Source organism: Carettochelys insculpta, chromosome 2, assembly GCF_033958435.1.
Source record: "Carettochelys insculpta isolate YL-2023 chromosome 2, ASM3395843v1, whole genome shotgun sequence".
Classification (NCBI taxonomy): domain Eukaryota; kingdom Metazoa; phylum Chordata; order Testudines; family Carettochelyidae; genus Carettochelys; species Carettochelys insculpta.
Genome location: NC_134138.1, coordinates 69,450,241 through 69,467,668, shown reverse-complemented (window position 1 = coordinate 69,467,668; position 17,428 = coordinate 69,450,241). Strand labels below are relative to the sequence as shown.

Here is a 17,428-nt window from a genome sequence, read left to right as displayed (position 1 = left end):
TTCCTCATCACAGTGTTCTGACTGTTCACATGATGAATGGCAATGTCACTCAACTGTAAGTATACCGGCCTCCACCAGCTGCCCATCAACTCCAGTTTGAGCTCCTACCCAGGAAACTGAGAAAACTAAATATCACCCCGAGTGCCTCGAAGTGGCAATCACCATAGCAAAGGCTGTAGTAACAGTGATTAGCAGCAGCAAATGGCAACTGCAGCCACAGCAGCAGAGATGGAGTCATCACTCAACCACTCCCCTCCTTCCCATGGATGGGAGCCTGATGAACCTAGCTGAACACATCCGTGTGTTCTGGGACTTTGTGACCCTGTACAAAAATAGTGTGAGTGGGGTGCAGCTGAGCGAAAAGGAAAGTGATATATTAAATGAACATTGGCCCGTTGGACTTTCACACTGTAAGATGGGAAACTGAAGCAAAGAACTACTGGCCAAAGTATTGTGGAGCAGGTATTTACTTACTGCTTGCATACTTTTGGATCATGGAGTTTCCTCAAATGAATGCTGATTTCCTCTCCTCATAACAAAAGTTTTCTTTAGTCATACCCAGACTCAGTGCTTGTGAGTGGAGAAATATTGCCTCTTAGAGGTGCTTAGGGGTGATATTTAGTTCTCCCGGTTTCCTAGGTAGGAGCTAGAACAGGTGTTGATGGGATAGCTTGTGGAGGCAGGTATACTTAGAGTTGAAAGACGTTGCCATTCATCATGTGAACTTTCAGAACACTGTGATGAAACAAACGGGGGCAGCTTTTTCTGGAGTTGATTTCATTTTGTCCTCTGTATGCTGTTGATTCTAGTGTATGGTATGTGATCATCCAAATGTGGTTCCAATAGGCATCACTATGAACAAGAATCCTTCCTCCTTGTTTCGTTATACTCTGTATCATAAACCTGATTAACTTGGAGTGTAGCTGCTGTAGTGCTTGTGAAGCTTGTCATTCATATGCTAATGCCACAGGATCAAGTTGACAGAAGAAGTATGCCCAGGCTTCAGTATCTGTCTGTGAGTGTTGTTTGTTTGCCCAAATGGCATGTTCTTGTTGAGTTAGAGAATCTGCCTTCTCTTGAGAGCTGTTTAGTCTCAGTCCCTCACCCTCAAGATATTATGAAGGAAAATGCTAAGTATGGTGATGTATAGACTTTGTCATATGTTTGGTTTTGAGTTCCATTCTGTAGGCTCAACCACTTCTTGGGTTTACCCACCCTCTGCTCTCCTTCTCTCTCAGTAAATGTTGTAGGGGTTCTACTTAAAATTATGTCGGCATTCCACTGTGTATATCCTTTCACTTCCACAAATGCATTACTTTCTGGTGATGTCCCTTCATGCAAACACTGAAACCAGACTTCCTCTCTTTTATCTGGCATAGTCTGATCTCTGAACATTAGCTATATTGTTCAGATAACTTCCTCAGAACAGGAGAGTCAGCAATAATACAAACACCAACATCGAGCTGGTAATGTGAAGGTTCTCATCTGTGATCTCAAGCTGCACTGTACGCAGGGATGCTTACATTCCTGGGCGTGTTCCAGAATACATTTTGCATAGAAACTGCACAAATACAGCATTCCCAATGCACATATTTACAGCTCATTATATCTAGGAATGCAGCCACATGTCCTGACAAAGCTGCAACTGGTACAAAAGGCAACAGCTTGTCTGCTTAGCAACACTGATTGTTTGTGTGTGAGTCAGTCTGGAGCTCTGTTCTCTGCACTGGCTTCCTCAATGAACAGAGTACACTTCAAGGTTTCTTCATGGGATTGATCCTCCATAGACTGAAGACTAACCTTTCTCTCTCTCTCTCTCTCTCTCTCTATACACAACCAGGACTTCTTATGGGAGTTATGTGCCACTGGAAATTATAATAGTTCACCAATAGGGTCAGATGTTCAGAAGGCAGAACTTACATAGAAGAGGTCATCACTTCCACAAGATGTAAGAATAACCATGTACCCCACCACCCTTTGACCTCAAAATTCACTTCTCCAACTTTAGTAATTTTTTCACACACCCACAAACTCTCACAATCCCTTTCACACACCAGAAAGTAAATCTAATCAAGGTATTTTTCCTACAGACTAACTGGGGGAAAATGAGAATATTATTGTTTATTTTTTAGGAATTTCAGAGGCTTTCAGATAATATAAGGATAGGGAACTAGTTAATTTGCTTTATACCTATGTAATCTGTATACTACTTTAGTGTCACCTCCTTTTTAGTAGTGATGGGAATAACAGAATGGATCAGGCATCCTTTATGAAAAATATATGATTTGTATTCATTTCAATGGAAGGCACTTTATTTGAATGCTGAAAAGGAAGCCTGTTTTTATTAACCTAATTTAAAATACAGTATTTAAAATTCAACTTTCAAAATATTTGCCCCTATCGTGATGCCGTATAAAAACTGTCAGAACATGAATTAGAATTAAACATTTTCATCTATTGTGCTGATATTTTCAGGGGGCAAAAATTTAAGTATTTATTTTGAAGGGGATATAATACAGGAGGCTCAGGGACATAATTTCCTTCTTTACAAATCTCCTTCCAGATTCTTAAGTCTCACACAAAGCAGATGTCACTTTGAAAATGCAAAATTGCAAAACAGTAAAAATCAGCAGTCTTCAAGAATACTGCTGTACTTTAGCCCCATTTCCTGATAGAAAATATGTATCCTGAATACCAATTATTTCTGTAATACAGTATTTTTTAGATAAGCAGAAGGACTTCATGATACAGATACACCAGAAAATCAAAATGGTATCCTGGAATAACCCGTTTATGGCCAGGTACTGGTCCTATTTTGTCATCTTTTTTTATTGCTGTTGCTGTTTAACCCTTGAAAGTTTAGATGGTTTGTTTATATGACTAATATTCCCTCTGAATTAATATTCCACATGGCAAATTTTTGAATGTTGATATTGCCAGTATAAATGAGGGTATAGGCAGTCAGACTGTTGATATTTGGGACTTCTGAAACTTAACATGACCAAAGCAAGGAAATCCAGTATCTTTGCTAAGCCCACAAAATTTGATCCAGAATCCATTAAAATTGAAGTGAGTCTTTCTGTTAACTTCTTTTTCTCATCCTTGGGTCAGCCTACACCGATATACACATTAAAAAAAAAACCACCTCTGCTTTGAATAGACTTGGGGAGCAAATCGTTCCCAAGGTCTTCACCACTACTATGAAAGCTCCAACATGACATTCTTAATATTTCTTTTATCCAAAAGTAAGCAGAACTACCTTCTTTTTCGCCCCAAGGTCTGCTTCACTCATCACTAAATTAGCAAGAAAGGGAATAAAACAAACTAAAATCCTTTGCATGGCCCCCTTTTCAGTGGTAGCTATTGAGGTAGCTCTTACGAAGAGTAATAGAATGGAATTAAGAAAGGGAAAAAATAGGTTTATAAAACAGGAAAAAAACATCCTGCCAGTGATATAAGGTGGCATACAGCTTTTGTAACCCCCACAGGTGCAGATGTGGTTCACTGTCCCATGTAGTGGCACCTAGACCACTTACACAGAGAAAGACTCAGTCTCCTCTACAGTCTTAGCTGAGAGCTACCTGACTTTTGGCTTAAACTGTAGAGGCTCCACCACTAAGCTCTAGAGCTCTGAGGTTTGAGTCTGCCTGTGGGCCATTACACTTTCACTTGGAATCTTCAAGCTGGAAGACTGGGCACTGGAGAAAGTAGGATACAATCCTGCACTGATAGCAAAACTTAAAGACTATGTCTACACTGTGTCTCCCTTCTGACAAAACTACTGTCAACAGATTGCATCCAGACAGCAAAGTGGATCGAAAAAGCAATCCACTCCATCAACAGAGAGCAGCCAGACTGCCTGGCCGCTCTCTTGACAGAATGGCAAACTGGAAACACGGCAGACAGGGTTGCCTGGTGACACAGAAGCCTTGTCTGTTGTCAGATGGCTCCCTGGAGCATCCACACTTGCTTTCTGTTGAGAAAGGCATTCTCCCTCCTGGGGGAATGGCGAAATGCTACTGACAGAAGTGCCCATGTTCTGTCAATTTGCTGTCAACAGAACACATTTGTAATGTGGACGTGCTGCGACTTTTGTCGATAAAACTCTCTAGTGTAGACAAAGCCAAAGTATGTGTGTGTAGAGGGTTAGTAGGGGAGGCAACAAGAGTCACAAACTCACCCCAATGAATAATTAAGTTAGGTCACCAAGGGGAGTCACTTGAGGCATCGTCTCACCCGTGCTGTTGCTCCTGGATGATGATTGACATGCCCACACTTTTTCAGATCCCTTTGTTGTCAGAGCAGTAGGCTGGATGATCAAATAGTTCTAGTTGTATCTGTAGTACAAGTTGTATGGAAATCATTGATCGTTTGTTCCAGTTGCAGGAATTTAGAAGGAGATAGAAGTAATAAACTGCTCGCTAAAGTGTCGCTGGTCTAAGTACCATAAAGAGAACCTGGGTTGTGTTCTGACATTTATTTTCTTACTCTTTGGTCAGTCAATAACAATAGTTCTGAGCAGCCTAAAGACAATAGTAATTGGTTGTGACAAGAGTCCCCAGGGCATTCTTTCTAGAGGGACGTGGGATGTTTTTAGTTCACACTCCCATGCCAAAACCCATTGTTGGGCTAATTAATAATGTTGGGCAGATTTGGATTGTTTTTCATATGTGCACTCTCTGTACAGCGAAAGCAACATTTTGAAACATTTTTTTCATGGCTCCAGGGTAAAATATCGTTGGGAATAACTGTGTGTTTATATGGGGATACTTTTAAGGACACTGTGGCAACTCACACGACTTAAAGTTGGCCTTTTTGGTATTATAAGTCATGTCAAAGGTATCCTAAAGCACATTTAATTACAGGTGACAGAAAAGCTTTACATGCTAATGCTTTTCTGGTTGATCCACCATAGATTCCTGCTAAAAATTTTATAAGCCTTGGAGTCAATTCCCTGGAGGGTCCCTGGAGCATTTCCTGGATGATAATGATGCAGTAGTTTCCTACCCTATTGATAGGTGTCCCAGAGCACCTCAGAACAAGTGCTCCTATTCCCTGAAAGCTGCTCAAGTACCAGGATGCTGCTATAAATGGCTGAAATGTGATGCAGTTTCCCCTTCAACTTCCTCTAGCTCAGCCTAATGGGGATTAAGAGCCATTAAGGGCTCTTTGCTGCATGTGCAGTTGCTATTGATCAGACTGACTCAGTTGTTTTTGCCAATGATCTGATTACAAGTGTTATCTTTTTCCAGTGCTTTACTGGCAGAGGGAAACCTAGAAATGTACAAGAAAAGGCAAGGAATACATGCACTGGAGATTTCTATGTGTATTTCAATTTTGCTTAACAAGAATGCTAAAACAAAAACTTTTATTCTCAATGTCCATTAATAATTGATTCCACCCACCTCACAGTCCAAAAGTGTGTTGTGAAAGAACAGCACAAATATAACAGAGGTTTTAAACTCTTCTTATTGGAATCTGGGTAATAAACTTTACTTCCATTGCAAATCAGCTAAAGTCCTGAAACAAAGAAAGCTTCTCAAAAAAACCTGCAAAAACCTTTCACTAGGAAAATTCTGGAATATTCTGCCCTCCCTTTGAACATACTTTAGACCAGATTTTGTGCATGGAGGTGGACACGGGAGTGGGGAACCATGAGACCGACAGGCCTAACCCAGTGAAACTCCACTATCATCTCACAGATGAAGTCAGATTTCACTCTACTTTCTAGCAAAGAGAAGGCCTTATATTTATAGTCTTCCAGGAATGGATACTGGCTCTGTGGCATCTAGACTTGCTGCCCGCACAGACCACCACTCTTCTCTGACAACCTGCAGAAGCATGAAAGAAAGAAACTGAAGTGTTGAAGATAGAAAACATAAATAGTTGGCAGGCTATGGCAAAATAAATTCCAGTAAGCCTACACTATGGTCTTAGAAGAGGCCTGTGTGGCCTTTAGAGTCTATCATAATCTGTTCTATTCAGATTTTATGGCCCTCATCACCATAGTGTTTGAGTATAACATGCATTAGGTGATGTGACTAGTGCCTGTGATGAGTGAGCCTTTCACTTTCTTTTCCTTTTCCCCACTTGGAAATTGCAGGAGAACTTTTTATTTCTGTGTTTTATTATTTTTATTTAATACATTGTATATACCTTGTATTTACATTAGTAAAAGCAAGGTTAAAACAATGTGTCTTGTACTTAGAATGGAAAGTAGTAGTGAGGTTGTAGTGGTTCTTAGTTCCTGTGGGAGTTCATTCTGCAATCCTGGAGGAATTCCCAAGGAAGCTCTCAGGCCCAATTTGTTTTATTATCATAACCTGTTATGAAATGATGGCATAAGATAGAAAGGAGATGGGTTTTTCTAGTTAAAGCAGAAAGATTTTCAGTGATAATTAGAATAGCCATACTAGGTCAGATCGAGGGTCTGCCAGCCTTGTGTCTTGTCTTCCAGCAGTGACCAATGTTAGGTACCCTGGAGGGAGTGATTAAAACAGATAATCATCAAGTGATCTATTCCCAGCTTCTGGCAAACAGAGCAACTGATTGATACTGGTAATAGTCTGTGAAAAAGTCCCATCCTAGTAGTTGAGCAGCTTTCAGGGAATGGCAGCATTTGTTTTAAGGTGCTCTGGGACACCTAGCGATAGGTTAGGGAACTATTGCATTATTATCATCCAAGAAATGATCCAAGAAGTGACCCTCTGGAGAATTACCTCCAAGGCATATATTGTTGGCACTGCAGCATAGAATTCTTAATTTTTCCTTAATAGCTTCTGAAAATAAAAAGAATGGTTTGACAAGCATTGGTTGCATAGCTCTCCCCAGGGGGTTGGCAGGGAAGCCACTAATGCTTGGTCTACACTAGGAGATGAATTCAGATTTAGGTGACTGAGGGCAAATTTGTAAGGAATCAGTCCACACCATTAATTGCTTTAGCTACCTGGCTCAACAGCAGCTCCTGCTGTAGATTTGCCCACTCAGAATTGGGTGCCCAAAGGCTGGTAGCTGTCTGGCATTGCAAGCTTTCACAGAGCTGTTCCACATGCTTCTGAACTGTCAGAGCAGGTCTCATTTGGGTATTACAGCACTTCACAGAGGGAAAAGCAATTCTCAGAGTTCCATGAAAGTGGCCTTATGCACGTGGAAGTTCTGTAGCCACTGCTGATCATCCAATACCTGCAGAACAACGTGGTACCACCAGTTTGAGCTTGTTTCATGGCACTGGAATCTTCATTCCACAGTGTACAAAGCATCAAGTGCAGGCAGTATTCCCCTGTTCCTCCTCTTCAGTGTCTCACCTTTGTATATGTTCATGTCCTCCTCAGAATCTTCATCACTCTCCTGGCTGCTTAAATTCTGCACATACCACAACACATGTGAGGTGCTCATAATAATTGCCAGAGCTATTTTAAGCTGCTCGGGTTCCATGCTAGCCCTGTAATGGTGGCTGCATGGGTATGAAAAGAAAAAAAAAGGTGCAAAAACACTTTCTGCCATTGCTTTCCAAAGGCAGGGGACGGAGACAAGTGCCCTATGGAATGCTGATGGCGCACACCCAGAATGACCCACAGCACATTTTTGGCCCATCACACACTGGGACAGAAACCCACAATGCATCAGGGCAGTCAGAACTGTGGGGATAGATACCACTGCTGACAAAGTCAAAGACGGTGACTCTAATGGAGACACACTCCATTCACTTCATGTACCCATGTGGACGTGTACCTTTGACTTTACAAAATCAGATACCAGAAAATTGACCTCAACAAATCTGACCTAATTTCCTAGTATAGACCTACCCTAACGTTCTCTCTCTTACTAGAGAAAATCAGCTCCTGTCTGAGTCACTGTAGAATTAGGTTCTGTTGGGCCTTGAGCACCCCACCAGTCAGTGGGATTTATTTTCTCTGGCACTGGTTAGATAAATCTCAAGAGGCTGCCAAGTCTTAATACCTCTGGGCACCTGGATGTCTATGCTAGCAGGTGTGGACCAGCATTGTGGACGAACTCCTATCAGCACAGTACAGGTGGATGGCCTATGGAGAGATGGAAATGCAAACGGGCAACAAGAGGAAGGATCTCCAAGGGTAGAACTGGAGCTAAGAAAACAATCAGGATGGAGGCATCTTTCTTTCGAACTGTGACAAAGAGAAGGCGTGTTGAAGTTGAGACAGTGCAGCTACAGTTCTATAAGGCCACTGTGTGCATGGGAGGGGAAGCACACTACTATGGACTATCTATACCACCTAGTGTGTGGGAAATCAAGTGTACCAACATGGGCCATCAGGCTAGGCGACGGATGAGAAGTTAGTGATATTACTCTTTCAGCTGACGGTTAGGGAGGCTAGTGGGTGAATGGGAAGCCCACTGGTGAGGCATAGGATGGGATAGAGGCTGAGTGAGAAACTTGCCACTGTGGGTAAGGGAAGTTACCTACTGGGTTTCTTATTTTGGTTACACTCTTCACCTATAGGACCTATTTACTACGCATGGTTCTCTTTCTCTCCAGCGGTACAGACTGCAGGAAAGGGAGCACAGGAAATGTAGTCAGAGGCTACTTCTACAAAATAATCCTTAATAACCTATGAGAGGATCTACAGCAGCTCTGATGAGGTGTCAGGATGCTTACAGTATACATGGCATGTAAATAATATCACCCAAAGTTGTAAAACTCACACAAAGTTATCAATGGTTTTGATAGTGGAAGTTTTGGATTCTTAGGGGTATTTTTGAAAAAAAAAACCTAAAACCCCATATACATTCTAGGATCTTCTGATGTCCTGCAGTATTCTTGCAAGCTTTCATCCTTCTCTCCTTTCACCTTTACTCAAAAAGCTTCCATTTTACATCACTTCCAGTGAAAGTGAATCCAAAAGCCTCCAACAATTAACATGACTATCATTTACCTACAAACTCATAGGTAGCAGTGAGGCTGCCACTAGTAAAGGTATCAACCAACTCCCATTATTTTATGGTTTATAAATCAGTCAGTAAAATGGTAAGGACATTAGAGGAAAACAGCTTGGACAGAAGGACAGAACAGGGATATGTGGAGGGGGGAAAATAAAGATTGAGAAAGGTGCATGGGAATGGCAAAGGAAGGAAATAAGAGATTTTGAGCTATTTAAATTAATAGCTAATCAGATTATAAGAATAGGCTAGTGGGAAACTAAAACTATTCATTTGCTGTGCACAAATTGCTATGGTGGTTCTGTGCTTTTCTTTGTTTGATTTTTACATCAGAGAGCTATACTTCTTAACTAATATCAAGGGAATTTAGTTTTCATTCTGACCATTGAACAAGATGATAAAAAGATGTGTGATTTTTGCAGATGTACACATTTTTGCCTCTTGGCCATTGTTTATTTATAGTTTGACTTCATCCAAAATTGTTCTTAGCTTGAAACTTTTTGTATTTATAAAAGCATTGAAATTGTTAATTTTTCTTAGTTTTAAAAAGTTAGCTGGAGACACAAACACTGTAGTTTGCCCTAGATGATGCATCTAGGGTGGTTATGTTTCATCTAATACATAACGGTCCAGCAGCTTGGTAGGTCCATTCATAATTCATCAGGCATCTGATAAAATATAGTTCCAGCTGACTTGTGTGATATTGTTTGAAGCTAAATTAAAAGAACACTTTAATTTTCCAAGTTGCCAAGATATGATATTCACATAAAATGAATCCTTGACTTTTGTTCAAAATGTACTAACTTTCAATTTCTTTTTAATATATCAATTTATAGCTAACATCTTCTGTTTGAGTTCATATACTGTTTTCTATCTTTTGTTTCTCTTTTTCATGTTTTCTATTCCAAGATGGGCAAGACAGGTAAAATTGTATCCATGGCCTTGTAGCACTAATTTTTTGATTATTTCAAGACTGATTAAATTAGGTTCATTTGAACCTGTGATAAATACCAATTCTGTTCTCTTATATGATTTGAAATAGAAAATGAATAAATTCAATAATTTTTTTTTTGGCTTTTAAGCATGAGAACTTAGTGATATACAATATTCTGTTTATTTTATACTAACCTGATTGTAGCTTCTGAAAATTCATGAACTGGTTGGAATACTATATAGTATTATATTTTGAACAGTGTATATGACAATGATGCTATTAAATTGATATGTTCAAATAATGAGCATGTGAACATCTTTGCAAAGTCATTGAAAACTGCGATGCTGATGGGAAATTGGAGAAAAGCAAACAACATGCATACTCAAAAAAGACAAGTCATCCTGACCATTACAATCATTATAATATAAAGTGAAAATGAAATAAACCCACATAACCTCTAGACGATAACGTAGCCATTAATAATTGAAAACACTAACTTATAAAGAAGTCTTGTCAGGTAAACCTGAGGTTGTGTTGATTAAAAATTTAAAATTAGGAGTGGAGGAAACAGAACAGATGTTAGTAAGGAGGCATTAGACATGGCCCCCTGGTTAATGATGAGTTTTGTACTGAAAGCAAGAATTCGGTGTCTCTGTTGTATCTGAAGACTACCAGAGATTCTTCCAAAACTCACATTACTTCTCTTTGAGTACAGAATGATATATTGGAGAATTCAGAGGAAGAAATATTAATTAGAACTAAGGTCAATTTTAAAATAGGTTCTTTGAGAAAAACAATGCCTTGTTTCAACCGCTGTATTGTCCAGAATGATTTACTAGTAGATTAACACAGACTTTTTTCATAACTGAGAGTCTCCCCTTTTGCATGCCCTAGCATGTAAAATGTTCTGCAGAGGAACTCACAAAAAATTGCTTTCTTTCAAAATGATCTCCATCTCCTGCTCTCAATGAGAGGGAAGCCACAGTCCGCTCTTAACAAAGATGATTGTTTCATCTCCTCCATGCACATGCTTTTCTCTGCATCCTGACAGTATAGGGACCCCGAGGGAAACTTGACTTCACTCCCTTTGCAGATAATGGAAAGCTGCAGCCATCTTTGCTACTTTGTCAGTCTCTGCCATGTCCAAAAAACCTGATATTTTGCAACCATTGCAGGACATCATCCTAGTCAATTAACACAGTCACTTAAATGAGAAATTTAGACCGGTGGAATTCAATAGTAATTCAAGGATTGTCACGCTTGTGGTTGTCATCCTTCCATATTCACCATGCCCCCCGTGCAAATAAATGCCCCCCCTTCCTGCTCTAAGTGAATGCTGGCAACTCACCAGAGCTACTGCTCCTGGAGACGCAGTGGCCGGGACCACTGGAACCAAGGCTGATAGAGCCGTGCCAGGGCTTCCAGGGCCGTGGCCATTAGAGCCACACTGGGACTGCTGAAGCCATGGCTGCTAGAGCCACACAGGAGCCACGCCAGGGCCAGAGCCACTGGGGTCGCCACCTCCACATGCTTATCCAACCAAGTGGTGGGGCACTTGCACAGAGTGGGCAGAGGGCACACCACGTGTATGGTTTGGTGGAGCCACATTTAAAGGCTCCAAGAGCTGCACATGGCTCCAGAGCCCAGGAATCGCCACACCGCAGCGTCCTGTTCGCCACATGTGGCAAGTGCGAATGTATTGGACGCCGCATACTTAGATTCTTCCATCTCCTCCATCATATCTGACTTGCTCTACATTCATATATCCTTCAGAGCATATACTGGGAAACCCAAAAAGGGTGTGGAGGAGAGTGTGTTCAGGAAAATCCTTGTATTGATGGTATTGTGCACAAAATTCTTTCATAATAGCTTCATATGCACATTTGCCAGGAAGCCTTAAAGAATGGAGTCCTCTGATATCTCACATGAAAGATCCCTCAGAGAGGATCAGCCGTTGGCCCACATTTCATTCAGAGACAGGGCAGCTGGGGTATATGCTTACATTACCCATGGAAGACTGATAGTTGTAAAAGAAAGAGCATGAGGGAGAAGAGCTGGGCAAAGGAAATTATTCATGGGTGTTTTGGAGATTTCTAAAGAGAATTTTGTTTCAAGCACATATGCATCCCATTTGATTAGGCTTATCTGAATATTCTCATGAATGTATTTTGTTCATGTGACTGTTCATGGAAAGTGAATATGAGACACTGAATTGAAAATTATTTGATTCTTCTAACAAAATCTATCTAACACGCAGCAGAATTCCACAAGGATGGAAGTTCCCCAATGAAGAAGAGAAGTTACACCATTTGACATAGGTGGTCAGTCTCACAGCTCTGTCAACTGCACCAAGGAGCAAGCAACATTGCATATCTGCAGCTTGTTTGCACAAAATATTAATTTCTAAAGAGATCAATTTGTAAAAGCCACAGTCTCTCTGCCATTTCAGGGGAACCATTTGAGGAGAAGCTGGGGGAAGAGTCTGTAACACTCCTAAAGTTTGAACCCCTGCATTTCATACTTGAGGTCTGCTTAAAGAACAAATTTTCAGAGGAAGATCTTAACTGCAACTGAGTTTGTGCTGCTTCTAGCTTTTCCTTTGGGGCAGGGAAGACAGGGTGAGTAAGATAACAAAAGGCTTTTCATTCAAGTAATTGAAGGATCTTTAAATGATCATGAAAACATTGCTACCTACAGCACTTAAAAGGCAGGAAAGAGGCATTGAATAAATAGTGATGTGTTCCAGGGGTCTGCATTTGGATCACTCCTGTTCAACTTCTTCATAAATGATGCTAGTTAGCATAGAGCTGAGTGGGTCTCAGTAAAACCCCAACTTACATGCTGATTGTGTTCCTGCACAACTGCGTGTAAGTTGAATTTTGTGCTAGTTGAGCAGGGAGGGGTTAGAGCCCCTGCCAGCTCCAGTGCCTGGCTTCCCCAGCTGGGGAAAGCCAGGGAGAAGCCATGCCACTGCAGCTGTCGGTCTTCTAGCTCCCCCAGCTGGAGCCCCAGGGGACAGACTGGTGAGGTGGCAGGGCTTGTCCTCAGCTTTCCCCACGTGGGGGATCCAGGGGACAGACAGCCACGGTGGTGCGGCTTCTCCCCAGCTTCCCCCAGCTGGGGGAGCCAAAGGGCTGGAGAGGGGAGCTGCTGGAGGAACTGAATTCTGGCCAGCTCCCAGCCCCTGAGGACCCCAGGAGCACGTGTTCGCATCTAAATGCAAATGAGCAGCTAGGGTTTTCTTCCTGATTTCGACTTGCGTTAACCCAAGTTAAGTGCAAGTCGAAATTGCAAATACAGGGATTTACTGTATAGTAATTAGATACAGTGTTTCTGTCAGTTGATTACAGAATCACAGAATCATAGGGCTGGAAGGAACCTCAGGAGGTCATCTAGTCCAGACCCCTGCTTCAAGCAGGATCAACCCCCCCTAAGTCATCACAGGCAGGACCTTGTCCAGCCGGGACTTAAAAACCTCTAGGGATGGAGACTCCACCACCTTCCTAGGCAGCGCATTCCAGTGCCTCATCACCCTCCTGGGCTACGTCTACACGTGCACCCAACTTCGAAATAGCTTATTTCGATGTTGCGACATCGAAATAGTCTATTTCGATGAATAACGTCTACACGTCCTCCAGGGCTGGCAACGTCGATGTTCAACTTCGACGTTGCTCAGCCCAACATCGAAATAGGCACAGCGAGGGAACGTCTACACGCCAAAGTAGCACACATCGAAATAAGGGAGCCAGGCACAGCTGCAGACAGGGTCACGGGGCGGACTCAGCAGCAAGTCGCTCCCTTAAAGGGCCCCTCCCAGACACACTTTCATTAAACAGTGCAAGATACACAGAGCCAACAACTAGTTGCAGACCCTGTATATGCAGCACGGACCCCCAGCTGCAGCAGCAGCAGCCAGAAGCCCTGGGCTAAGGGCTGCTGCCCACGGTGACCACAGAGCCCCGCAAGGGCTGGAGAGAGAGTATCTCTCAACCCCCCAGCTGATGGCCGCCATGGAGGACCCCGCTATTTCGATGTTGCGGGACGCGGCTCGTCTACACGTCCCTACTTCGATGTTGAACGTCGAAGTAGGGCGCTATTCCCATCCGCTCATGGGGTTAGCGACTTCGACGTCTCGCCGCCTAACGTCGATTTCAACTTCGAAATAGAGCCCAACACGTGTAGACGTGACGGGCGCTATTTCGAAGTTACTGCCGCTACTTCGAAGTAGCGTGCACGTGTAGACGCAGCCCTGGTGAAGTAGTTTTTCCTAATATCTAACCTACACCTCTCCCTCTTCAACTTCCATCCATTACTGCTTGTTCTGCCATCTGACACCACTGAGAACAGTTTCTCACCCTCCTCTTCAGAGCTCCCCTTCAGGAAGTTGAAGGCTGCTATTAAATCACCCGTAAGTCTTCTCTTCTGTAAACTAAACAAGCCCAAATCCCTCAGCTTATCCTCATAGGGCTTGTGCTCCAGCCCCCTAATCATTTTCATTGCCCTCTGCTGAACCTGCTCCAGCAAATCCACATCCTCTGTGTGTGTGTGTGTGTGTGTGTGTGTGTGTGTGTGTGTGTGTGTGTGTGTGTGTGTGTGTGTGTGTGTGTGTGTGTGTGTGTGTGTGTGTGGCTAGTACTGAGCATGTTGCTGAAGATGCTGTCCTCAGTCAGCACCCCCATACTCTCACTCTGCCTCTCCAACTCTGAAATGACGCCCTGATTGGGGACAAAGGGCAACTAATACAATCCTGCTTTGATTCACTCTTTTCCATTTCTTCTCATACAGTCTGTATCTTACCAAAACAAAAAAGCAGTCATGTAGCACTTTAAAGATTAACAAAATATTTTGTTAGTCTTTAAAGTGCTACACGACTGTGTTTTTGGTTTGAGAACGCAGATTAACATGGCTATCTCCCTGTCACTATTCAGCATGTATCTTAATTCTGATTTCTACCTTGTACTCCCTGTATTTTTTAAAATCCTTCAGTAAAGTGGCTCCCACTTCCAATCCACCGGGTGAAGCTTCTGTGATGGCAATGTTGTGTTGCCGCCCTCAGTTCTTCATGTAGGAAAAATTGCTTCTTTTTTGGTACGCTATTTATACAGAGCTTTTCCTCAGTGATGTCATCGCCTCCCCCAAATGGCTCCAAGCCTCCTCAAGCCGCAGCTAAGCACCACCTGATGTGCTATTTTCTGATTGGCCCTCGCTGTTCCTGAACCTTGTGACGCATGTGAGCTCACACCCATTTGCACCATTTATAAATCCGTCTTTCGGTGAGACATAATCTTCACTTTCACTTCTTTCAAGTGTCCCTAATAGACTGAAACCATGAAGCAAGTAGTTGCATTCATACACACAGCTCCCTCTTCGCTCAGCCTAGCAGTTAGCTTTGGAAGTAAGTATTTTGTTTTTGTGTTTGGATTTAGCAAGCAGTTCAGGTATGAAAGCAGTAGTCCTAGCAAAACTGCAATCCATTTCTGTTAAATGGAGGTACAGGAATTTTATATTCAAACAGTTCTTCTCCTGAAATTGCACAAACTTTAACTGAAAGTCAGGCAAGCAATTAAATTTCTCAGTGGGAATTCCCTGTGATTATCAAGGCAGGTAACAATGGCGAGGTCACTAGCAAAAAACAGTATTGTGACTTTCAGCCTGATAGGGCTCTGGCAGGAAATGTCAGTCTTAGGCAATGATAACCTTTAAAATTAGAAACTAAGCTGTGATATGTTATTTCAGGCCATCCGAAAGGTACATGAAATATGTCTGTCTGTTCCTCCAGGAGCCCCTTTCTGTTCTTACATCGCAGTGTGTTACGATAAATAATGCATTGCCTTCCCAAAAGCACCTAAAAGTGGCTTCCTTACCCATATAAGGGATACATTTCAAAAAGAGAACAAGCAGAATGCTGAAATGGAAATTAACCCCAGGACTGACTGACTCCATTAGCAATAATGGTGTCTGACAAATTCAGGGTTAAATGAGAAGTAGGTGCCTTTTCACTGAGTTCTGCTCTTTGTTCTTGCTTTAGTGTGCGTCATTGTAGCAACTGTCGTGTAAGGTTAATGACAGCCTCTCATTACCCTTGTCAAATATGTAATAGTGTGGCCCAACAACAGGGTTGAATGGCTCCGGCTTGTCAGACCCCAATGTTTTGCCTAGCAGATGGTCACTGTGTTTGGAGAGGTCCTTAGATCCATCCTGCACACGTGTACGCAGAGAGCATTTTTCCCTGATGGGACAACTCATGGTTGGAATACTAATTGGGCACAGCAAGACAACCAAGGGTTTTTTTTTTAAATCCATACTAGTGTTACGCTGTGCTTCAGAGAAAGGAGACAGAGAGGCAAGGCCCTCTGGTTTTGGCTGGCTCCTGGAACTAGCAAAATGTCCTTATGTTCTTTTTGCCCCTGTAAGTCAGGATTCTTCAGTGATCATGGGAACTGGAATTCAACCTTTGGACAATTTGTGATTGCAAGATTTTAAAATTGCAGATTCTCTTCAGCAGCGTCTTAAAAAGGATATTGCTCATATCAGACAGGCTTTGGAACACAGCGTCTTGACATACCCCATGGCAGATAACTATGATTAATTAATGTTATTAAACATTCATATTGCAGTTGCTTATTGAGGCCCCATTCTGTTAGGTTTTGCACAAACAAACAGAAAACGTGCAAGTCCTTTCCCTAAAGAGATGAAATACTTCCCATGTTAGGCTGGTGAGTAGGCAAGGCATTGTTGGATACATAGATAACCTGCATTAAAGTCTCTTGATTTCCTGCATAGGCAGTAATCTTGGGGGATGGGAGCATCTGCATGGGAGCTGGAAGTATAATTTTTAAGCCATACCATACTAGCTCTGATCATGGTAGTGACAGTCCACTGACTATAGCGGTAACCACAACTTCACAGGCAACACAATAGGCTAGCTGCTCGGAATTCAGTCCCATCTGAAACTCTCGTTATATACGCAGGGGCTATGTCTACACAGCAGCGTTATTTAAGAAAAATGCTATTCCAGAAGAGATTTTCCAGAATAGTTTATTTTGAAATATCCCATCTACACATAACATGTGTATCAAAATAGCGCTCAGCTTTTTTGAAATAAAACATCCAGACACAATAGAGCCTATTTTGGATTAGAGCCCTTGGACGCACTATAGCTTATTTCAGAATAGCTCATATTCCCAGTCTACATTGCCCCTATTCCTCATAGAATGAGGTTTACCAAATTCTAAATAAGCCATCTACTATTTTAAAATTATTTCAAATAGCAGTTGCATTGAGTAGATGCTCGCGAAGTTATTTTGGAATAGAGGCCATTGTTCTGAAATAACTTTGCTGTGTAAATACACACCGGGTGACTAATCCCTCCCACTGCATGAGCAGCCATGGCTGCACTGCCAGTTTTAGTGCACTAGCTCCACTGGAGCTCTTCGTCTTCCTTCTTCTTGATTGTCACTCGATAATGAGTGGGATGTCTTCAAGTCACCCTACTATTTGTGAGTCAGTTGATGGCTGACCAGCTCAATTCTGGAGCCACAGGTCTTTTCATAGAAGGTGCAGGTGTTGGCAGATGTA

The 17,428-nt window shown here is 42.2% G+C and overlaps 1 long non-coding RNA gene across 2 annotated transcripts in view; it reads left to right on the top strand.

Moving 5' to 3' along the window:
- LOC142009306 (uncharacterized) overlaps nucleotides 1-17,428 on the top strand; it is a 67,522-nt gene that overhangs the window by 36,396 nt on the left and 13,698 nt on the right. The window contains exons 4-5 of one of the 2 annotated variants that reach the window (XR_012644420.1): nucleotides 1,841-1,948; nucleotides 2,716-2,868. The exons of the other annotated variant lie outside the window; for it this stretch is intronic. This is a non-coding gene — a long non-coding RNA (uncharacterized LOC142009306). Of the gene's footprint in view, nucleotides 1-1,840; nucleotides 1,949-2,715; nucleotides 2,869-17,428 lie in introns of those variants that run through there. 2 annotated transcript variants of the gene reach the window in all.